The sequence below is a fragment of the Felis catus genome, chromosome A3, assembly GCF_018350175.1.
Source record: "Felis catus isolate Fca126 chromosome A3, F.catus_Fca126_mat1.0, whole genome shotgun sequence".
NCBI classification, from domain to species: domain Eukaryota; kingdom Metazoa; phylum Chordata; class Mammalia; order Carnivora; family Felidae; genus Felis; species Felis catus.
Window position 1 is genome coordinate 124,145,271 of NC_058370.1, and position 25,466 is coordinate 124,170,736.

Here is a 25,466-nt window from a genome sequence, read left to right on the forward strand (position 1 = left end):
GAGCCAAAGCTTGAGAACAAAACATTCAAAAAGTTCTATGCCCAAAAGCTTAGTTGCTACTATAAATGGTTTTCACGTGTTCTATATCTGCGCTCCTCAATGTCAACACCACGGGACACTCTATAGGGAACACAGAACTTTAGAAATCGCCTCCCAAGGTTACCAAATGATAAACAAGAGGAGAGCAAAGACTAAAGTCGTTAAGCCAGCCTCTGCACATGCCCAATTTTCTGTTAACCCTGATCACATCTGAAGCCAAAGCTGCTTCTAATCAAAGGTGGTTGCATAGCTGTTATAATACTTTCCATATTGGACATTTTAACTAGTACGTGGTGTATCAGGAGGCCTGTGCATAAACAGACTGTCAAGTTGAGCAGATATGCTCTCTCTAAGGAAAGCCTACATAAAAAAGTTACGATAAACCTCCAAGAAACCTCCTTCCCTCACTCACAATGACCCAGTGGAACACTGCTGAGCAGGTTGCCAAGTTGACCCGATTGTAGGCTGCCGTTCATGCTATGGAAGTGAACTGTTCAACTGAGGAGCTTTCTAGTATCATCTGAACCACAGAACATAAAAAATTACTATATGACTATTCCCCCATTTTTCCAAGGATGGTATAGAACTGGTACCATTATGAATGCACACAAGAGAAATTAGTTCAGTATACACTCCTGAGGTTGCTAGACCATCAATCAATGAATGAAAATCCAGCAGAGTGTTACGGAGGGTGGGAGACACTGAACTGCAGAGTGTTTATGATCTGGTTGAGAAGGTTCTGGTTTTACACACATAACCAAGAAGGAAGAATGTACTCCGGCTGTGCAGAATGGGCCCAGATGATAGGGTTACTTAGTGCGCCACCACACAGGAGGCAGCGTCTATTGTAAGGATGATGATGCTGGTGGTCAGCTCAGCTGTCATCTGGCCTCAAGTTCCTTCAGGATAGAAGACGAGAGAGAGGTGAACACTGTGCAAAATCATTTAGAAGGGACAGCAATCAAACCCTTTGAAAAGCATGACTAAGAAATTTTGGAAAATGTGAGGGTGGGTTCAATGTCAATGAAGGATTAAGATAATTTTTCACAGAAGACACAGGGCCTGCCATGCCTTTGAAGGAAAATGTAATCAGCACCCGGCTATGGATTGTTTCCATGTGTTTATTTGTCAACAGCTTAATGAAATAATGCAAACACGGTGAGGATGTCCCAGCCCCAGATCTTCCAACTTGGGGTGCTAAGCAGCCCACCAGGCTTGAGGGAGCTGGGCTCTATTTCCTTCTCCTGCTCCAGAAAAGCCTTCAGCTCTCAGAGGCAGGTTGATAGGGTTTCACTTCAGCGGGGACTTTGCCTTTTCTCCTCAACAATACTTTTCTTGTTCTGCCCCAGCACACACAGAACTTGAATGCCTTCTCCCCTTTGCTGGGGCCTCCTTCTTTTATACATAAAATGGTACAAGTTCCCTGTCATCATAGGGTTGGGGAAAAGGGCTTTTCTAAAACAACTGGTGTGATAACAATTGATAGATCTAATGTTTGCTCCATCCAGGGGTCAGCACTCTAACCCTTTGGTATCATGGAGAGGATGCTACATTGGCAATGCTGGGCTCTCAGACCTGGTAATAGGCTGATCCAGGATAAGAAAACCAACATTGGCCATACTCATCGACTAAAACCTGTAATCATTTTTAAAATGTTTTGTAGTGAATTCGTTAGATTGTAAGGATGCTTTTATCTGAGACATGCTCCTTAAGTCAATCTCCTGAGGTAGTAGTGGGGGGAATAGAAAAATTATTCAGAATAATACAGAAAAAAAGCAAGCACAAGTTTGCCTGTCCAGCTCAATGTTTAGTTGTATGTAGGCCATAAATTAGAAAGAGGTTCTCACCTAGGGAAGGCCCAGTATTTTATGTCATCCTGATATTTCATAGGGAACATTTAATGAACTAAAACATGCTCCTTCTCCAAGGCCCTGATGACACAATTCCCATGTCTTTCCTGGTTGGCATGCTTCTTGTGCTCCATTATCAACCATCTAAGGCTTTACAAACACCCAAAAATGTCTGTCCATTGCTAGGGAATGATTTCCCAATCTGCTTCTGAAAACCAGTCACTTTAAATCTTCATTCATTGATTTATTCATTCATCCCTCATTCATTTGTCTATCCAAAATTACCTGAGGACTTTCTGTATGCCCTGAACAATGGTAGGCATCAGAAATAGATGTACCGACCTCAGCGAACATACAGTCCAGTGGCTGAGGCAGAGGTTAACAGATGATTATGGCAGATGCAAAGAAATTAAATGGCAGAAGGGCATGCAGAGGGGACACAGAGGAGGGGTTGTGAAGTTCACTCTGTCAGGGATAAGAAGACCTCACAGAGAGGGGAAGAGGAGCAGGAACTATCCAGAGAACCGTCAGTCATTCCCAGGAGTTTTGATTTTCCTATTCCCCATTGGACCTAACCATACAACAGTTATAATTGTAAGGATTCTAAACCCTCAAAAATCCTTCCCTAAGATGCCAACAGTTATTGCCAGGCTGGCTGACTATAGCCACGGTGCTCTGGCATTGGCAAACTGTTGCTGGCTGTTCAGTCGCAAGGCCCTGAGTCAGCCAATCCCAGAGAAGAACTCTTGTAGGCCCACCCTCGTTCTACAAAGATCTCCACTTGTGACAGGACCTATGTATTCTCAGTCATTGTATGGCTGTATTAATATCGGTTATTGTTCAATTTAGAAAAGAAACAAGTGGGGCTCTGTGGGCCTTTCCTCAGCTCCTACTCCTGCCCACATTTGTCCTTTGGCCTCCTTCCCCTCCCCTCTAGGCTGTTGAAAGTCTTCACTTTCGGGGCGCCTGGGTGGCTCAGTTGGTTAAGCGTCCAACTTCAGCTCAGGTCATGATCTTGCAGTCCGTGAGTTCGAGCCCCGCATCAGGCTCTGTGCTGACCGCTCAGAGCCTGGAGCCTGTTTCGGATTCTGTGTCTCCATCTCTCTCTGCCCCTCCCCTGCTCATGCTCTGTCTCTCTCTGTCTCAAAAATAAATAAACGTTAAAAAAAAAAAAAAAAAAAAGTCTTCACTTTTGCTCTGCACTTCCCTGAACACAGTGATTTCCTCCTCCTGTTTTCCAGAACAGTGGATTACAAAGTAGCTAGAGAACCAAGCCTCTTACTTATGGGAATTAGGGAGAGTTTTGAGGACGGTTCAAAGATAGGAGGACAACAGATTTTCCCATATATGTAGGTCATCTGTTTTGCCTGTCGTTAGTTGGGGATTTCTTCTTTGCTTCTTAAGAACTATAAAATTAACTTATCCATAGTCTATGCATTCAGTCATCAAAACTCCCAACTTGTCCAGTTTGAACCAGACATGCTTCACCTGCAGCTTTGGGATATGGATGCTGGAGAAGATCCTCTGAGGTAGGATTGATTGCATAGTACTCTCTTGAGCCTCTCTCAGTTGCGCTAGGCCCATTGTAGCCTTCACTGCGGGGACCTGGCCGAAGAACCAAGAGATTGTTCACAAGTGGTTTGAAGAACAGAGAGCTGCAGCTGGGTTCCCAAGGAGCTGCAGTATCCGAGGCAGAGGAACAGGGTCCTACCACAGACAGTGGCTGGAGGGAATGAAAGGGGTAAAATGCATCAGTCATGCCGAAAGGATGCACTGGTGCCACGTGTCACATGCCCCAAGGAGGCCAGACAGACAAGGCCTGAGTGGGTATCCACTGGATTCACTGATCAGGAGGCTGCTCACAGGCTCAGCAAGAGCAATGCCATAGGCAGCAGCCAGACTACAGTGACTCAGAGTGGACAATGGTGGTGACAGTTGCACAGGGAAGTCAGCCTCCCCTGGGGCCACCATAAGGCAGCCTACGAGTGGGGCAGTGGAAAGCTCAAGACCACTGTGGTAAAGCTGGCGAAAGCGCTCACCTAGAGATATATGAAAGGCCCCCTATTTTTCATACCAAGTTCATCAAGTAACAAAAGGGGATGCGTCTTCTACTCGTGGTCACTTGCTCTCGTCCTGACTCCAGCTGCTAAAGTATCTTTAGGAGGACACATAGACAAGTGCTCCTCAGCCCAGAGGCCAGGATGTCAGGCCACCATAGCTAGGGAGAAGCCAACAGAATTCTGACTGGACCCCCAGGCTCGGCTTTGGGCAACCAGACACAGGCCTAAGGATGACCCCAGGTTGGCAGCACCCCCAGCAGAGCTGCTGGGACTGGAGGGACCTGCAGTCACTGGGACCCATTACTTGGGCTTCCTGTTCAATCAACCAGGACAACACACACCAGGCAGTGCCAGTGTCAGGATCCCCCCTTTGGTTTCTGCTTTTCTCTTTTATCATCCCACGGTTGTTGTGATTGCTGTTAGTACTATTACCATCATCATCATTATTGTGGTTGAATCTGACCCAATGGGATTTGGAGGCCAACATGGAACACTGATGCAGCACAAAAGCATTTTTTTTTTTATCTTGCCTCCCTCATATATTAAGTTTCAGTTTTATGGGATTAAAACCAGCTGAGGTCTGAGGGCCTCCTCAGGCCCACTTGACTACCTTCAGGCGTCCTGCTGTGGTTTGCCACCCACAGCGGCGAGGACCCTTCTGGGATACAGACATCAGGGCCTTAGAGAGGCTGGCAGGCGGGTGGTCTGGAGAAGCCTCTAATTAAAGTTCTTCAGACCTGCAGCCATGGGACCCTAACCTCTGCTTCTCAGTGTCTGAACACATCTCAAATACCAGACCTTTCACAGGACTCTGAGGGGCAGAAAATCCAAAAAGTCCGGAGTCTGCACTGAGGGAGGGCGTGAGGGCTAGTACTGGGCTGGAGGCTGGACCTAGCTCACAGTCACCCCAGTTCTTCAGATGGCAAGCGTCTGTGCTAGCCCAAGGGAGGAACAAAGGGAAAAGGGAGCAAGAGCCACCATCGTGGTCTGGGTACAACTGTATGAATAAACCCCTGGGAAAAGGAACATAAAACACCCCATTCTAGAGTTCTTTTTCAGGAAATTATGGCATCATCCCTGGGGCTCCCTGGCAGATCCGACGTACCTTGTGGCTGAAGCTCACAAGTAAGCATGGACACCCCTTCCCTCCCCCACTTCCCCATTTGCTCTTAGAGGCCCTGTCAAGGCTTCCTACACTGAAAGTCCCTCTTTGCAAAACAATCCCCTGTGAGAAATGTTCATTCATTCAATAAAATACATTTATTGGATTTCTCACATGCACCTGCTTAAAACACAACACCGCAAAAGAACTTCAATGCTGAGTGCCCCTGGTTTTCACACTGGGAATGAGTTTCAGATCTCTATCTGATAGGTAGAGAGCCAAGGGTATGTGGTGGCAGAGTGGTAGGTGGGTAGCTCAGAACAGGATCGAGCCTTGCCTGCTGCACTCAAAGACTTCCCAAATTTCTTGGGTGTAAAACTCCTCTTATGTCATAGCAAACACCAGAGCACACCTTGAGACTACTTTCAACTTGGGCTTTCTGGAGGCTGTGATAAGTGTCCCTGGAGCCAGGATTCCAATGCAGGATGTCCTGGTTCCAAAGCATTTGCTCTTCCAGCTTTACTTCAGGCTAAGTTCTCTTTTGCCTGCTCCCACAGATGTTCCTGGGACAGCATCTATCCTCTGGTTATCTTGGAAGATGTGTGTTCCCCCTGGATGTGCTTAAGAGGTGGGCTGGAACAAGGAAGACTGAAGAAATGAACATGGCAAAAATCAGTCTCTATTGGGCCACAGACAGATCCTTGCCCACTGGGCTCAGTTTTGGTTCTTCTTTCCTAGAGGGAAAATCCACACAGAATCTAGGGGCCAAAGGACACCATTGTCAGAGAAGCCGTTGGCGTCCTGGGTGCTCCAGTGGATGTTGTGGGAAGGAGAATGGATAAAGCAGAGAAAAGACCAGCCCTATGCTAGGAGAACTGCGTATCACTGCGACATACCAGAAAGGAATAGAAACTGGTCTCCTACAGGAGAAACATATTTAAGAATAAGAGTAACAGCTTTTTTAGAAAGGCATGAAGTGTCAGATCAGAAGAGAGGCACAGCAAGCTGAAAGAAAAAATACAAGGAAGATACGAAAAGTGAAGAGGAATTATATGAAGATGTTAAGAATGAAGAAATGACTGATACACAAAAGATACATTGTCAGGGAATAGCGAGCTTCTAACTTGGGTTTTCTCTAGCTTCTCTGAAAGCTAAGCCTATTTTCACAGACTATGAGGGAGGAGGGCCATCCAGCCTTCCTCGAGCATGTGCACTTGCAGAACATCAGTGACACTCAAAAGGGGTAAGGATGGAGTCGAGTCTAACTGGACCCCAGTATATCAGACCAGACCTTTCATCCAGTCAGCTCACAAATGTATGTGACAAATGTATGTGGATTCATGTCATGTTTCTGCAACTTACAGCCTTATGGCTTAGGGCAAGTTTATTTAAATTGTCTGGATCTTAATCTCTTTATCAGTAAAATGGATTTGTTACCTACCTGAAATAGTCATTGTGGGGTCTACATTAAATAAGATAATGTTATAAACACGTAGTAATATACCTGGCACTCACTAAGCCCTCTCTAAATGTGGTCATTCTACTTAGCCACCTGGATTTCTCGCATTTAATTACATTTCCTGGAGCAAAATATCCAAGACACCTCAAAAATTAGAGTGAACTTAAAAACCAGGCAAAGTCCTGGGGCGCCTGGGTGGCGCAGTCGGTTAAGCGTCCGACTTCAGCCAGGTCACGATCTCGCGGTCCATGAGTTCGAGCCCCGCGTCAGGCTCTGGGCTGATGGCTCGGAGCCTGGAGCCTGTTTCCGATTCTGTGTCTCCCTCTCTCTCTGCCCTTCCCCCGTTCATGCTCTGTCTCTCTCTGTCCCAAAAATAAATAAAAAAACGTTGAAAAAAAATTAAAAAAAAAAAAAAACCCAGGCAAAGTCCAGTTAACATCTACAGATATTCAGCCATGCTTCCTTATAGTGGTTTGACCAACCTTCAAATGGCCAGAAAATAGATCCCACTACTCCAAGCCCCCACCACTATTAAATAATGTTTAGGTTATTGTTTTAGGCTACTATCCCTTTGATATGGGACTCTGAGCTTGCAAATGGCATGCTGCAGCCAGAGTATTAACAAATCCTGGCTTATCTCTCGCCTGGATGTGGTGAATGGCTAGGACACACCATATCACCCTCTGTGCTCTAACATTGCTGCCATTTAAATTCTGTAGTCAGAATTGTTTCAGGAGTATAATATGTAATATGGGTTTTGGTTGAACATGTAAAGAACTTATACGATAAACTCTTCATTCAACAGGCTTACAGCGATGAAGGCAGAGTGTTCCATAGCACAGACATTAGAATTAGTTCCTTACTGTTCTTTGTATTTTCTATTGAGGCAAATGGTTTTCTCAATGGAATTGCTCCTCTGAAATGGTATGGAAATTAGAAAGGAAATACATATTTTTACTTTTCATTCAATTTTCCATAACAAATATAAGTAAAATAAGATCTATATACATGTAATGTACATTGTGTATACACAAAATACTATGTTATATACATAATGTGCTATAAGGATATGAAATATGTTATATAGTATGTATCTATAAAAAATATTGTGTATACAGAAAATATTATGAAGATCACATAGTAACTGTGGCAGAGGCAATAATGCTAACCATGCAGTTCATTTGCTCTCCTTCTAGCCTATCTGGTAAATGCACTTTGGTCATAAATGATACTTGTCACTTTCAGATCCAATTATAGAAGAGCACATGTGATTTCTCTATGCTCCTCTTTTCTTCTGCTTTGGCAAATGAGATGTGTTCTACATGGGTATAGCAACAAGACAGTAAAGCATCCATCGGCTGGATGCCAGGAGCAGAGCCCCCTCTCCTACCCAATCTCTTGGCTGACTCACAATGAACAGGTAGCATGAGGGGTAAATCTTTGTTGTGTTAAGCCACTGAGATGCTCAGATTAATCTGTTATCCCAGTATAACCTATTCTATCCCGGCTGACATAGCAACTATTCCTCGGAATTCTCTAAATCAAACCTCAAGTAGAGCTTTGAATGCAGAGTGAAGAGTAGCAGGTATTAGAAACAATGATTGCATTTTATTGTCCTTTTTCAATTTGCTGTTAAAAATCAAGTAATCACTTGATTTTATTAAAAATATTTAAGTGTTTTCCTCTTAAATCTGGATAATCTTGTTTAAAATTCCAAACTTTTTATCTGCATGAAGTTTAAATGCTTTTAAGTCTTTAAGTTTCCTCTTATTTCTAGACTATCTTTCAAGTAAAGGGACTTTCCCTAATAACAAATAAGAACATTTCCAAATCTAGTGAGGCAGAGGCCTTGGAGTTGTGTCTCACTCATACTAAAGAAGGTATTTTTATGACATTAAGATAATTGAGCTAATGCTTATAATGTAAAATAATAATGATAATAATAATAATAATGAGAACAGCAGCCCTCTGCCAGCATCATGGTTTATAGGAGACAAAACGAAATGGTGAAAGAAACATTTTTCACAATTCATCCACCCTAGCTGGATCCAAGTGATACAGGAGTAAGCAAACACACTTCAGTGGTTGGGGTTCAAGACTATGAAGTGGGAATAATGTACTGCTTGCTGACTTCCTCATTTCACAGGGATTTGCTGAGGATTAAATGGTTAAAACACTTCGAAGATGACAAATGCTTAAGGGCTAGGCATTATTATTATCTGAAACTATTATTACATCAATTCCTTGTGTAATCAAGTATTATTATTGGAAGCACTGCAAGAAAAGCTAATCTTTGGAGATTTTCAGCTCTATTTGCAGAACAAAGGGGCATGGGTATCATTCATCCTAAGTACTTTAGACATGTGAATCAAGAGTATCTAGACAGTGAGTGAGTATTTCTTGTTTGCCCATATTTCAACTAATAAGAACTTTGTATTTATTGGCATGACCCAAAAAGCAATATGGTACTTTGGGGAGGAAAAAACTCACAAGATTCAGATTCTAGAATAAGGTAAAACTAAAATGGAACCCACCCAAACATTTTCAGCTGAGATTAAAACCCCTCCTGGCTATTTGAATAAATTGCTCTTTAAGTAATTAAAACTGTAACCTGTGGTCTTTAGTAAATTCTAGTAATTTCTCTGTAGTCAATTTCAAGTATTTTCTAGCTGGCTTCTTTCCAAAGAGTACACCTGTGTGTTAGTTGAACAATGTCTTACTGAAAGATGAAATTAACTAATTTTGTTTGATTTGGATCTTGGTTAAAACTCTGAAGTTAGATATTTATATGCAGAGCCACATAAAGAACACTAGCTTAAATTATTCCACCAGGGACTATAATAAGATTTCCATTTAGCTAACAGAACATTAGAATATGCTTAGCTAATGAAAACGATTTATCTCTGTTTTTCTATCAAACACAAGAGTTGGAGGAGGAGCAAAGAACTATTATTTTAAGTATAGAACTTCTAGTGTTTTAACTTTCTTCCCTTTCGTGCTACATCTTCTTCCTAAACTTACTCACTTTTGTTTCTGAACTTTGAAAAGACCTTGATCTATTTTAATTCATGAAACCCAATAAAACATTGTTTTGACTTTAAATAATGGGTCTTTAATGCCTTTGATCCCCCTTTTCCATGTAAAGTAAAAGCCTAATGATTCCTATTAAATGGAGGGAATAAAGTTTATTCCAATAACTTTTCATTTTATGAGGGTAATTTAAGTTTTCACTTTTGTGCATTAATTATATGGGATGTCATAAATGTTGGAAGATGGGATTTGTTTATGTTTCCAGTTTTGATCTCAGTTAGTTTTTGCTTTGTATGGAATTAACACATAAGAGCACGAGTCCCACCAGCCACTCCTGTCCCACCTCAAGAGTACAGGTGTGTGCAATAAGCCAGTCCCATTCACAACTGTACTACAATTCCTGAACAATCATACTTTCCATGGCCCCACAATGGCCTCCAAGAAGCCCCCATCTTGCTGTCAGAACATGCAAGCTCTCCTCACACTTGGATATGTGGGCTTTACACAGCCTTGAGGAGAAGAAATGTGGCTGATTACCCCTGCCACCCATGCTCTCTGGGGCCCAAACATGGTCAAGATTGGGAGAAATACTTCAGTTTATGAAAGGAGACTTCTAACTGTACCTCTGTGCTTCTTATATCACCTCCCCAGTTTTTGCAAACTGCCTTGGGGAGTAATAAATAGTAATAAATGTTTGTGATTTTTTGAAAAGAATATTCAGGGGTGCCTGTGTGGCTCAGTCAGTTGAGCATCTGACTCTTGATTTTAGCTCAGGTCATGATCCCAGGGTTGTGGGATTGAGCCCCATGTCAGGTTCCATGCTCAGTTTAAGATTCTCTCTCTCTCTCTCTCTCTCTCTCTCTCTCTCTCTCTCTCTGCCCCTCTCCCCAGCTTGCACTTTCTCTCTCTCTAAAATAAAATAAAATAAAATAAAATAAAATAAAATAAAATAAATATTCAATTCTACAATTAAAACCTTAGAGAAAAAAGTAAGGAGGATAAATAAAACTAAGTATAGAAATATGTATCATGTGAGAAACATTTTTCCAAAAAAAAAAAAAAAAGTAGAAGAAATGTATACTAAAACAGACTGGAATGGATGGAAGGCCCAAGTAGGCACTTAATATTCATGAGGCATGTGATCCATCAAATTTTCATGAGGCACTAAATAAGTATTCATGAGACCTTTAATTAGCCATTTGGTGGTAGTCCCATTTAACGTCCATTTGTTCTCAATGCACCACTCAGTTTGCATGCTCGTTCTGCAACAGTAATATCCATGGGACACTAGTGATCCACAGGACTAAAGTTCAAAAAGTAGTATTTGCATCCTTGCAGGCCATGTGTTCTAAAACTTTAAACATATACATACAAGAAAGTCCTAATTGTACTAATATATATAAAGAGCTCTTATAACTCAATAAGAAAGTATAAACAACAAAAATTTGCAAGAATTACAAACATGCAGATTCACAGCAAAAGAAATATATGTTAAAGCATATTTTAGAACTATTTAAGATCAAAGAAAGAGAGAGTCTTTCAGATGTTCTCATAGCCACTCTCTTCTAGCTTCTCCAGTGTTGGGTTAGGACCAGGGAAAGGGCGGGGGCGGTGGGGCGGGGGGGGAAGCCAATGGATTCTGCACCCTCTTCTCTGTGGGCTATTGGGACAGACAGCTTGATGCTGGCTCTCCTGTCAGCACAGTGCAGTTCCTTGGAAGGCTGTGTATTTTTCAACTTTTATAAGGTTCACCAAAACAGTATTTTTCTAGGCATTCCCAGAGATGGTTTATGTATGCTCCCTTATACTCTTAGATTTCATGTGGCTGCTTCTGTTCCAGTCCTTACCCTGGAAAACTGATGTCTCTGCCCCCAAGGTTTCCCTACTCTGAAGTCATGGCGTCTCCCAGCCCAAAATGAGGAGAATGAACCACTCCACATTCTGCATTTTTCACACAGATTCAAGAGAAGTCAACAGCCGCAATTCTTACAAGAAAGCATTCTGTTGTGGACCCTACTCAGGAGATTCAGTTGCAGAAGAAACTAAGGACCTCATCTAGATAGTCCCATGGTGTGATCCACAGAGAAAGTCTTAGGGTATCTATCTCTCCATCCTTCCTTCATTTCTTTCTTCATTCTTTTTCTACCTTATCTTCAATGTATAGCCTTGCTACTTAAAGGGGGGGGGGGGCAGCAACATTGAATCACCCGGGAGTAGTTATGAATGCAGAACATCAGTCCTATCCCAGAGCAACTTCGTCAGAATCCGCATTTTAACAAGATCCTCTGGCCATTCGAAGGCATATTGAAGTTGGAGAGGCACTGATTTCTAGAACAGAATTTCTGGATTCTCCTGCTCCAGTTTTTCACATCCACATTCATGCTTAGTTGGAGTGGTTCTAGGAAGAAAAGCTTTATTCTTCCTCCTTTCTCCATCAGACTCCACCTTATACAAAGCTGTCCTTGGCAACACTTTAGTCCTATACCCTTCTTTTCCATTTTCTGTTACCCTTTCTTGTGACCTTTGGCCTTCCCTTCCTGTTGATAAATGTCCACTCAGGCTCATTGGCTCCATTTAGCTTCCTCCCAGAGAGGCTAGAAACATACTCCATGGATCAGCTGTGGCTAGCTTGAAGGACCTCACCCTGCCTCTTCTAATGCCAGATGTAATTTAATCATTCCCAGAGTTCAGAGGTTTATGACTTGTTTCTTGTAGTTCCAAATGTGCGGTCAAGATGCCCTGGTGTTGAGTTGGCAGGACTAATGGCTTATTTAAATATTTTCCAATTCTGCTCTTTCAGACCACTGCTTCCATGTTGCTATCACTTGGAAATATGAATTTAAGGAAATCATGAGGCTCATGTCAAGTTTGTCTTTAAACTTTTATACTGATTAAGTCAATATTCCAGCAGTTTCCATAAATTAAATCTATTCTGAAAGAAAGAGTATCTGGAATTGGGACCCAAATCTTTCCATAGGTTCTTGGATGTACTTTGTGAGTGTGCTTTTGTTTCCTAAACATGGAAAGAAAATTATATTTGAAGTCCACAAAGTTAGAGGATGACTTTCTGTGTTTCTGGGGTACTTGGAGAATCCACCTGCATCCACAGAATAAAGTGCTTTTATCTGAATGCACACACATACACACAACTGCTATACCTTATTGTCCAAACTTCTTGTCCCCATCCAAGATGGAAACATACACACACACACACACACACACAGGTTATCTCTAGGAAGAAAAATCGACTCTAAAACAGGTGATATTATGCATCTTATAGGCATTGGAATATTGAGGACAATTCAGCTGAAAGACATCACTTGTTATACAACTCAAGACAGTTGATACTGTGGTTTACACAGGCAACAAAGGAAAAACATAGATAAACTGGACTCCATTAAAATTAAAAACTTTTGTGCATCAAAGGACACTATCAACAGAATGAAAAGGCAACCATGGCAAGGGGGAAAAAATTCTTTGCAAATCATGTATTTGATAAGAGGTTAGTTAATATCCAGAATATAGAAGGAATACCTACAACCTATCAACATAAAGGCAAACAGCTCAATTAAAAAATGGGCAAAGGCTTTTAAAAGACATGTCCCCAAAGAAGATCTATAAATGGTCAATAAACACATGAAAAGATTCTGCACATCACTAGTCATTAGGGAAATACAAATCAAAATCGCAATGAGATACAACTATTAGAATGGCTGTAATTAAAATGTTTTATTCCATTGTCTATATAAACCACAATTTCTTTATCCATTCATCAGTTGATGGACATTTAGGCTCTTTCCATAATTTAGCTATTGTTGAGAGTGCTGCTATAAACATCGGGGTACAAGTGCCCCTATGCATCAGTACTCCTGTATCCCTTGGGTAAATTCCTAGCAGTGCTACTGCTGGGTCATAGGGTAGGTCCATTTTTAATTTTTTGAGGAACCTCCACACTGTTTTCCAGAGTGGCTGCACCAGTTTGCATTCCCACCAACAGTGCAAGAGGGTTCCCGTTTCTCCACATCCTCTCCAGCATCTATAGTCTCCTGATTTGTTCATTTTGGCCACTCTGACTGGCATGAGGCGGTATCTGAGTGTGGTTTTGATTTGTATTTCCCTGATGAGGAGCGACGTTGAGCATCTTTTCATGTGCCTGTTGGCCATCTGAATGTCTTCTTTAGAGAAGTGTCTATTCATGTTTTGTGCCCATTTCTTCACTGGATTATTTGTTTCTCGGGTGTGGAGTTTGGTGAGCTCTTTATAGATTTTGGATACTAGCCCTTTGTCCGATATGTCATTTGCAAATATCTTTTCCTATTCCGTTGGTTGCCTTTTAGTTTTGTTGATTGTTTCCTTTGCTGTGCAGAAGATTATACACAATGGAATACTACGTGGCAATGAGAAAGAATGAAATATGGCCTTTTGTAGCAACATGGATGGAATTGGAGAGTGTTATGCTAAGTGAAATAAGTCATACAGAGAAGGACAGATTCCATATGTTTTCACTCCTATGTGGATCCTGAGAAACTTAACAGAAGACCATGGGGGAGGTGAAGAAAAGAAAATGGTTAGAGAGGGAGGGAGCCAAAACATAAGAGACTCCTAAAAACTGAGAACAAACTGAGGGTTTATGGGGGGTGGGAAGGAGGGGTGGGTGGGTGATGTGTATTGAGGGCACCTGTTGGGATGAGCACTGGGTATTGTATGGAAACCAATTTGACAATAAATTTCATAATAAAAAAAATGTTTTAAATAGTAGGTACTGGTGAGGATGTGGAGAAATTGGAACACTTGTGCATTGCTGGTGGGAATGTAAAATGGTGCAGTCACTCTGGAAAAGTCTGTTGGTTCTTCCAAAACACTAAACAAAAAATTACCGTATTGGACCAGCCATTCCATTCATAGGTATACACCTGAAAACAGGGACTCAAACAGATACTTGTCTGCCAATGTTCATAGTAGTGTTATCCACAATAGCCAAAAAGTGGAAATAACCTAAGTGTCCATCAACAGGTAGACAAACAGATAAACAAGATGTAGTATATACATACAAAGGAATATTTTTCATTAATAATAATAAAAAAAGAATGAAGTTCTGATGCATACTACAATGTGGGTGAAAACTGAAGACATTATGTCAAGTGAAATTAGCCAGGTAAAAAAAAGTATTATATGATACACTTACATGAAGTATCTAGAACATGTAAATTCATAGAGACATAGATAAAGTTTACTAAGAGTTGGAGGGAGGGAAGAATCAGTAATTATTGTTTAATGGGTAGGTCACTAGATTCATACAGACAAGCCATACACTCCTCCCTTTGAAGAAAGGAATCTCAAAGAATTTGGGGCCATGTTTTAAAATCACCACACCCTCGGGGCACCTGGGTGGCTCAGTCGGTTGAGCATCAGACTTTGGCTCAGGTCATGATCTCTCAGCTCCTGAGTTTGAGACCCGTGTCGGGCTCTGTGCTGACAGCTCAGAGCCTGCAGCCTGCTTTGGATTCTGTGTGTCCCTCTCTCTGCCCCTAACCCACTCTCATTCTGTCTCTGCCTCTCTCAAAAAAAATAAATAAACATTAAAAAACAAATTAAAATCACCACACTCTCAGGAGTGGGTTGAATTGTGTCTCCCAAAAAGAGATGCCCCAAATCCTAAACCTTGGTACTGTGAATGTGTCCTTGTTTGGAAATAGGGTCTTTGCAGATCTAATTAAGTTAAGGGTCTTGGTATGACATTATCCTGAATTTAGGGTAGGCCCTAAATCCAATAACTGGTGTCCTAATTACAGAAAGGAGAGAGAAAGTTAAGATGCACAGCCATAGAGACATGGGAAAGAAAGCCATGTGAAGATGTAGGCAAAGACTGGAGTTATGACAAGCCAAGGAATGGCAGGACCAGCAGAGGCTGGGAGAGGCAAGGGAGGATTCTTCCCTAGAGACTTCAGATGGAACATAGCCCTGCCAACACCTTGAATTCAAACTTCTGGCCTCCAAAACTGTGATAGAATACATTCCTGCTGTTTTAGGCTGCCAAGTTTATGAAAATTTGTTATGGCAGCACTAGGAAACTAATATACTACACCTGTGAAGAAATGAAGAATGGCGTTAAGTTTTTAGCTTTTACCTCTTCCAGTCAATTTGGGGATTTGGAGGGTGCTGCTGTCAGTAGAGAATCTCTCTCCTCTACTCTTCTTACAATATGGCAGGGTCTTTGATACAGCACTGTCTACCTTCGACAATCCCTGGTGGGAAATCAAGTTCAAGAGCCCTCCGGCTGTCACTCTGCTCATGATATCCCCATTGTTCCAAATAAGAAATTGTTGATTTTGCCCCTCAGGATGGGCCATCCACTTTAGAGAACTCTGTTCTGCCAGCTTTCTCTGAGATATCCAGACACACGCATCATCTCATGGTTCCTCTTGCTCAACCTCCACTGCATTTCCTCATAGTTTGTGGTTCGAGGTTATAGATGTTTCCTTTTTTGTTGAATATGGAAATATGCCTGATTTTTGTTTTCGTTGCTGCTTTGATTTAATCTCCAAGATGAGAAGGTGGCACCATCTTAACTTTATTCTGCCATTTAAAAACCCACTTAATGGGGCGCCTGGGTGGCGCAGTTGGTTAAGCGTCCGACTTCAGCCAGGTCACGATCTCGCGGTCCGTGAGTTCGAGCCCCGCGTCAGGCTCTGGGCTGATGGCTCAGAGCCTGGAGCCTGTTTCCGATTCTGTGTCTCCCTCTCTCTCTGCCCCTCCCCTGTTCATGCTCTGTCTCTCTCTGTCCCAAAAATAAATAAACGTTGAAAAAAAAATTAAAAAAAAATAAATAAAAACCCACTTAAAAATCATGGCATCCCAAATTTTGATGTTCTGCAGAAGAGATTAGCAAACTCTTCCTGTCAAGGACCAGACAGTAAATATTTTAGGTTTTGCACTGCAACCACTCAATTTGCCACCATAGTACAAAAGCAGCCATTGACAATATGTAAACAAAGGAGCATGGCTGTTTTCCCATCAAACTTAGTTTATGGACAACAATGTAATATAGTAGAGGCAATGCGATGTGATTTTTGAGACTGGATCATGAAAGGCATGCAGCTTCTGTCCTGTTTTTGGAGACACAGCCACTGTGTAAACAGTCCAGCCACCCTGGAGAGTCCAGCCATGTTGGAGAGTCTTTAAATTCCTTAATGAGATACTACACACAGAGACACATGAGGGAAGCTCCTCCTCACTGCCACCAGCACCAAATATTTCTAGCCCTGCGCTCTCCATCACCGCCATCACCAGCCACATGTGGCTATGGAGCACTTGACATGTGGCTGGAGCAACTGAAGAACCGAATATTAAATTTTGGTTTAACATCAGAGCTAATGTAAAATACAACATAACTAATTTTTACACTAATGGCACGTTGAAATGGTAACATTTTGGACATAGTGGGTAAAATAAAATATGTTAAAAATTAATTTTACCTATTTCTTTTTCTTTTTTTTAAAATGTGGCTACTAGAAAATTCTAAATTAATTATGGATCACATTGCATATTTTTTAAATATTTATTATTTGTTTGTTTTAAAACCATTAAAACCAGTATGATTAACATGGTGTTATATTAGTTTCAGGTATACAATATTGTGATTTAAAAATTCAATAAATACATTACTCAGTGCTCATCAGGATAAGTGTACTTTTAATCCCCTTCACCTATTTCACCCAGCCCCCTCCCACCTCCCCTCTGGCAACCAGTTTGTTCTCTGAGTCTGGTTTTTTTGTTTTGTCTCTTTTTTTTAGTTTCTTCATTTGCTTTGTTTCTTAAATTCCACATATGAATGAAATCATATGGTGTTTGTCTTTTTCTAACTGACTTAATTCATTTAACATTATATCCTCTAGATCCATCCATGTTGTTACAAATGGCTAGATTTCATTCTTTTTTATGGCTGAATAATATTCCATTGTATGTATATACCACATCTTCTTTATTCATCTATCAAGGGACACGCGGGCTGCTTCCATATCTTGGCTATTGCAAATAATACTGCAATAAACATAGGAGTACAGATACCTTTTCAAATTAGTGTTTTCGTTTTCTTTGGGTAAATACCCATTAATGTAATTCCTTTATATTCCTATTGGAAAGAGCTTCTCAAGCACCATCTCCGGGTTCAGGAGCCCAGAGCTGGGGACCTGAGATGTCGCCCACCTCACCAGGTAAGTCACATGACCTTCCACAGGCCTTCCATGCCTCTTTTCTGTCCCCAGGCATGGAACAGACCCCAAGTTCACAGTGGGTCCTGGTGGAAGTTGAAGGATATTTTGCCTGATGCTTATTGCTCCTTTAAAGCACTAAGGCATTTTAGAACGATTTTAGTTGCTTGCTTTAAATACCTGCTAGTCTCATTATTAACTGCATGATCTTCAGCGTGTTACTATCCTTCTCTGAACACCTTATTCTTCATGTCTAAAATAAATGATTTATTGTGAATCCATTGAACCCACCCTACTAGATCTGTGAACTTCTTAAAGATGCGATGTGATCCCTACCTGGCAGACATGTCCTGAGGATCAACTGTCAGGGTGTAAGTACCCCAACATCTAATGCTAAATAAGCAAATAAACAATATTCAGTGCCTCAGGGTTCTGAAGGAGCAGGAAGGAAAAGCTCTGGAGAAGACAGTAGTAACTGAAGAGTTAACATCTGTGTGTGTGCATGCATGTGTGCACACATATGTATGCGTGCATGTGTATGCTACTTGAGGGGGATGGGGTGCAGGAAACCAACAATAAGCAAATAAACAAATAAATACATAACTTGGACTGGGGTCTGTACTGTGAGGAAGAATGAAGTAGGACAAGGAGTTACTGAGCACCAGGGTGGAGACGCTGGTTGGGGAAGGCTTCTGGCCACAGGGACCTCCCCTGAGGGTCAGTGCCAGCCATGTCTCCACTTTGTTAAGTTCCAGGCCTGCAGGGATATAGCCTTTGGGAAGAAACCTGTCCTTTAACACTGCCTCATTTTACTTTTCCTGTGTCCACCTACACTGTTTCTTTTTACTCCAAAAACTTTCCTGTAACCCCAGAATCACCAGAGCAGTGCAACTTTCTAAGAAAACAATTTAACTAAAGCCAGTTGGCCTAAAATCAATCCCTCTAAAGTGAATTTGCATATAGGCAACTTGCTCAGGGGTTCATGTACCAGATGCTCCTTCCACCTCCCTTTTTTAAAAAATAACTACTAGAGCATTTCCTATGAAGTCACTCAGTTCTAGCCTCTTGTGAAATTTAGGTTTTTGCTAATTGCTTTCTGTTTCAGTCATTTGCTAAAGGTATTTCCTATTTTTGTGTTTCTGATAAGCATGTATGTGATTCTTCCCAAATGATTCATCAAACAGATCACTTTTGCAATTTCTACCTGGTTGATTCTTTGTTCCTTTATACCTGTGTGTCTCTCTGGGATTACCTACACAAGTCACCCCTCCTGTGTTTGATGCATTTAATGCAGATTACTAGTGAGACCGACACAAACGATTCTGCAGAAAGCTTCCTAGTGGAAAGTTTATACTATGTGCTTCTAACTTCGTAAAGTGGAAAAATAAGATGACAATACCCATGTGGGTGTGCCACACATGTCCACAGGAAGCCCATTTGGCAAGGGTGAGTTGCCATAGCCCACGTGTGTGGGCAGAGCCTGGGCCGCAGGTTTTCTGACTCCGCACTCAGTGCTTCAGTGAAGCATTCTACGCTGCCTCCATTAATAATTTTCCAAATGTACTGATTATGCTGCTAATTAGTTAAATAAGACACAGCTGATCTACCATTTGCTCAAACACGGTCTCATTTGAACTTCCAAAATGTCCTTTCTTTTTACCACTACCCCTTTAATGATGAGGAAACTTGATTGAATGAATGAACAAATTAATTACAGAAAATGGAGTTTATAAACTTAGTCCAAGGATGGAAAAAAAGAAAAACTGAGGCCAGGAAATCGTTGAACAAAGTAACAAACAAACATCCTCCTTTAGAACATCTAAGCAAGTTGTTCCCAGACAAGGGAGATTTTGTACCCCCATGGGCATCTAGAAATGTCTGGAAACAGGGGCGCCTGGGTGGCTCAGTTGGTTGAATGTCTGACTTCAGCTAGGGCATGAGCTCACAGTTCTTGAGTTCGAGCCCCACATTGGGCTTGCTGCTGTCAGCCTGTCAGCACAGAGCCCACTTCAGATCCTCTGTCCTCCTCTCTCTGCCCTTCCCCTGCATGCACACTCCCAAAAACAAATACATATTTTAAAAAAGAAATGTCTGGAAACATTTTTTACTGTCACATTGGGGAGAGGGTGCTAGTGGCATCTAATAGGTAGAGACCACAGATGCTGCAAAAACACCCTACAATGCATAGGACAGCCCCCTCCCACGAAAGTACTATCTGGCCCCAAATGCCAATAGTCGCTGAGGCTGAAAAACCTTGACTTAAGGGCTGCATGTTCAAGGAGGTAAAAATGCGATGTAAGCTGAGGACAAACTGATCTTGAAGGAAATGCTCTTCTCTGTGTAACCTGTTTTCCCAACAGGGCCTTTACATGTTTTGCCATTTACGGCCAAGCCCCCATATCAGAAAGAAATCCATGTTCCTCTGTCCATTTTCTCAGCCTGCAGTCTTGGGTGAGGTTCTGTTTTGCTTGTCTGTTTTCTCTGGCACAGCCCCCTCTCCACCAAGTCTCTTTAAATGAGCTTAACTCTGGCTCTCAGTGGAAAGAAAGGCCATTATGGCCTCAGGCTTTGTCCCTACTCCCAGACCTGTTGTCTGCTTGTCTGAGTGAGGCTCCCCGGTCAGCCACAGCGGGTGGGATCTCTGGCAGAATCTATTCCCTTTCGGACAAGGCAAGCCCAGGAACCAACGGAGGCAAGGGAGGGTTTTCTATTTCTTTCCATCTGTCCTTCCAACACCATGCTCCCCATATCTCTGGTCTTCCTCTTCTGTCTTCCCTCCCTCACTCTTACAGATGACCTGTGATATCCTTATCCCTGGTTTTCTGGGCAGCCTGCCCCATCAGTGTCTAGACCTCAGGGCTCCTTTCTTTTTTTCTTCCTTTTAAACCTCATTCTCAGATAGGGTCTCTCAGGAAAGAGTCAAGATGCTGATGAGTGATAATTAGTGTCTGACCCCTTCCAGGCAGACTAAGGACTTTGCCTTAGCTCACAGGCTAATGGTGGGCTATCAGACATTCTAACACAAAGTGCTTCCCCATCCTTCACCCTGCCAGCTTTCAGATCTCCTTTCTAGCACTAGGAGGAGAAGAAGGATTGTTCATGCTCAGTAGCATGGAATGGAAAACATGCTCATAACTCCAGGTGACCCAGCCGGCTTCTAATGGTGCCTGCATGAAACACAGGGCTGTAGACCCTAAGTCTGGTCTCCTCAGTAAAGGGACACCGGCACCTGCTTGGTGGGGGTGAGGGCCAGAACCCTCACAACATATCCCATGTTCTTAAGCCAGTGTTTCTCAGACAGGAGAGTGCATCAGGAGCCCCTCTTTTGCTTCCAGCAAAAGGCAGCCAGCCCAGCAACCCAGAAAGGGACTGCTGTCCTCCACTCTGGGGAAGGCATTCCTCTTTCTCCCCTTCAGTCTCTGGTGCTTGGAGCTGCATGGTTTGATGCAAGTTGGAGTCCTCACCAGCTCTCCCTGGTGAAAGCCTGACTTGCCCTCATGCAGTCAGCATCCTCCTCGGTGAGGACATTCCCCAGCAGGTGCCCGCTCCTCCTGGGAGGGCTGCCATGCTTCCATTTGTTTAATGCCCAGATTTCCTCTCATTCCTTCCTGGCCTGGGAGGACTCCAGTTGAAATGGCTCACATTCTTCCTCCAGGTTCTCACTCTGTTCTCTTGCCTCACTAAGTAAAGGTAATTATAAAAAGGCAATACAAAACTTAGAATTTCATCTCAGGCAAAATACAAAAACATTTAAGAAATGGCCTGAAGATCCCCAAGGGGCCCTCAGTCTCGAGAGGAAACAGAAAACCCAGTTAAATACAGTCTGAGAAATGCTGTAGTGGATAATGTGCTTGCTTATGAGGCGTCAAGAGCCCTGAGGAAGGAGAGGCTGCCTGGGTGGGGTGACAGGGGGACGGGGCGAATGTCAACTGCCCTCATAACTAAATGATGTAACATCCTCAGGTGAGAAACAGGGCCTGGCTGGCTTTACTTCCCATTGAGTAAATGACTTTAAAAATCAGTGTTACTTAGCATGCAGTGCCACGTTACCAGAATATCAAAGTTTGGAAGTGATTTTCCATATAATTCAAGAGGTAAAATAAATTTGAAAAAATGTTAAATTTTTTGTTGTTGTTTTGGCCCAAATTATGCTCTACTATCTATGTGCTTCTTCAGCCTATTGAACTTTACCCTGAATTAATCATTCTCTGATTCCAGGTAAAGTGTTAACATTACCTACTACTGGCTCCACACCATGTTTTCACACAGTAATCACGGCCAAGTTTACTTCACTTCACGCCAGCTGTGGCAAAGTAGGACAATTACCTAATGCACCCCCAACAAATGATGTGACACTTATCTTAGGGCCTGCCTTGATGTTATCACTGCCATGGTCATCTGATGTTATTACTGTCTCCATCTAAGCCTCCTTAACCCAGCTGGCCACTCCCTGCCCTTTCCTTGAAACTCCCACAGCGATGCTACCACACTCCGTCCAAAGTTTTGCTTTGCTTGTTTTGTTTTCACAGGACATGTATGTGTTTCCAATAACTTTTTAATTTTTAAATAAGTGAAGCAGCAAAGCTCCCAAAAGTGCATTGGTTTGGGGTGTTCTCCATCCACAGATTCAAGGCATAATAATTAAAGATCATGGGGATTATGACCAATGATGGATTGTCCTGTTCTAAATTAGAAGTAGAACCAGACAGACTGACTCGAGAGAGAGCCTGCTCCCTCTTGCACCTCACACTAAGCCCTCCCAGGATGGCTGTGACCACCATAACACAAAGCAAGCACTCTGGAAGTATAGGAGAAGCCGTGATTACTAAAATCCAAGGAGATACTGAAAACTTGGGACCCTTAAGGTTGGGTAGGATTTCAAACAGTATAGAACAGGATAAAGGGCCCCCAGGAAATGGAACAACGTCTCCAGCCTGACACCACAGTAGAGAAAGACCTGCAAAAACAAATTAGCCCATCAGTATTGTTGGAGATGGAAGCTCTGGGGTGCAGGAGGGCACCGAAGGAGAGGCTAGGTAGTTGGGTCAGAGAAGATCATGCAGAGCTCTAGATGATGAGCTGGATGTGGACTTTATTCTGTGTGGATTCCAATGATAAGTGACAGGTTTTGGAACTTTAACTAGGACATTTGCTGCCAAGAGGAGAGGAGGGGGAGGGGAACTCTGTAGCAAAGTGAGCAGATCGAAGTCAGGTTGGATTGGTAGAGTAGGGCTGAAATGCTGGTATGAAGACAAAGCCAAAGCCAAAGATAAGGCAATGCATATCAAAATATTTTCCCAGTGCAAGGTCTAAGGTAGTCACTCAACAAATATTTACTGAAGTTGATGGTTCCGGGATTTGGAGTGTAAGTGGTGATGACATTCACTGCAATCAGGAAAAGAAAACTGGGCACTGGGAGGGAGATTGTGGGGTAAGCCATGGGCATGTTGCGTTTGAAGTGCTTAAGAAACATCCAGGTGGAGATGACTAATTGGGATTGGAGATACAAATCTGGAGCTCAGGAAAGAGGTGTAGGATGGAGAGGAAATCATCAGTGTTTAGAGCATAGGTGAAATCACAAAAATAAACGATATCTTGATAACTGGAAACCTCATGGTTCTTCTGGGATTCTTGTGTTTGCTCCTTTAACTGACTAATTCATCATTTTCTAAGAGCCTCCATTGTACAACATATGGGAAGAAGATATGGCTCAGCCCACAAGCTTGACATACAGCTCATTCGTGTGCACACATGTATGCAAAGAGTTACCTGCAGTATAATCCATAGGTAGCACTGTGTTCTGGTGACACATAAAAAACAGGGAGCCTAGTTCTATCTTAGAAGTAAAGATAAAGGTGGGAAATCATGGAATTGTTCACAAAAGAAAAAACACCAAAACAGAGCCTCGAAAGCTAAATGGGTCTTGGGGATTTCTTTTGTCATTGTGGTGACTGTTTTTTCCAGGCAGAAGGGGCCACCTAAGCAAAGATGATAAGACACCAGGTGGCCTGAGTTTGAACTGTTTGAAAGCTGGAGCAGTGTGCCAGAAAGATGAGTGTGACATGACTGGATCTGTGTTTTGGGAAGGCACTTCTGGTGGCAAGTGTGGACGGTGGATTAGAGCCTGCAAAGATGCCTTAACTAAGAGCTTCGTGACAAAATGCCTTCCTTCTCATCCCTTTGTCTGCTTCCCAAAGGCCTCAGGAGGGCTGGGCTCTGAAGACCCCCATTTGTGAATGAGGTGAACCATTAGAATAGGCTTAGACCTGAACGTACACGTGAATGCCTTCGTGGCCAGCAGAATGCCAGGCAGGTACAGACACAGCACTGGGGGGAATAAAAATAAGGCTGCTCAAGAAAGTAGCTCAATGATTTGGTCCAATTTGTACTTACAAGTTGGTTTATCATAAATGAGATTTCTTCCAATCATTACTAGTTTTGCATTTAGCTTCCTAAATCCCCTCTGTTTTCTAAAGAATTGTTTTATGTGTCAACACTGGCCCTGGGTCCAGCCACAATCCCAGCCCCAGCCCCAGCTATAGGGAAGATGCAAAGCTCCTAACTTTGAGGGACCCAAAGGGAGGGTGCCTAAGCTCAGCATAGATGCTCTTGCCAGGCTTTCCACTCGATAACTTGCAATTTTTTTAAAAAAATTTTTTTTCAACGTTTATTTATTTTGGGGACAGCGAGAGACAGAGCATGAACGGGGGAGGGGCAGAGAGAGAGGGAGACACAGAATCGGAAACAGGCTCCAGGCTCCGAGCCATCAGCCCAGAACCTGACGCGGGGCTCGAACTCACGGACCGCGAGATCGTGACCTGGCTGAAGTCGGACGCTTAACAGACTGCGCCACCCAGGCGCCCCAATAACTTGCATTTTAACAACTGTTAACACAAAACATCATGCTACAAAATTGGAGGGGATTTGCAAAGAAACTTTCTGGCCTAATATAGTCCCTAAATTGTATCTGAGAATATGGGATCAGGATTCAAGAGTTTTAACTATCCAAAACCTTTTTTTAAGTGCTGATTTAATCGCTATTATCTTTAGCTGCATTTTCACACATGTGCATTTTGCACATATGTAACCAAATGAACTGGAGGCTGAATTTCTAGAGTAATTTCTTAAGAGCCAAGAAATGAGAATGGGGGATTTTATTCCACAGTTCAAGATGCACCAGCCCTAGCATGTCTGGCAACAGAGAGAAGCACAGCCATAAAAAGGACTGTCCTGGGGCATCTGGGTGGCTCAGTTGGTTGGGCCTCTTACTTTGGCTCACCTTATGATCTCACATTCATGGGTTCAAGCTCCACATCAGGCTCTGTTCTATCAGTGCAGAGCCTGCTTTGGATTCTGTCTCCCTCTCTCTCTCTCTCAAAAGTAAACAAACATTAAAAAAAAAAAAAAAAAAAAAAAGGACTGTCCTTTGCAGTGCTGGGATATCTCTACCTGTGAATTCTCTCTCTAAGCATAAAAATGCATTGTTCGATCTGGGCCTTGGAAAGTGACCTCCATCCCACAGTGGATGATGGTGTTAGACCAGGTTCTGCATCAGAAAATTTTCAAACAATGATGACAGTCTAGCATGTGCCTTCTGAGTCCCATCTCTGCCTGCCTTCGTTCTCAGCATCTCCTCTCCTCTGGTCTACAACTAATGCCTTAGAGGGAGGTTTCTGAAATTTCCTACTAAGTAGCAACCCACATTGACTCTCCAGA

General features: G+C 42.6%; 1 protein-coding gene across 13 annotated transcripts in view; it reads right to left on the reverse strand.

Annotated features, from left to right (window-relative positions):
- LOC123384594 overlaps positions 1-25,466 on the reverse strand; it is a 152,457-nt gene that overhangs the window by 99,942 nt on the left and 27,049 nt on the right. For 2 of the 13 annotated variants that reach the window (XM_045054886.1, XR_006595922.1), the window contains exon 3: positions 3,378-3,612. The exons of the other annotated variants lie outside the window; for them this stretch is intronic. The gene's annotated coding sequence lies outside the window, so the exon portion shown is untranslated. The remainder of the gene's footprint in view (positions 1-3,377; positions 3,613-25,466) is intronic. 13 annotated transcript variants of the gene reach the window in all.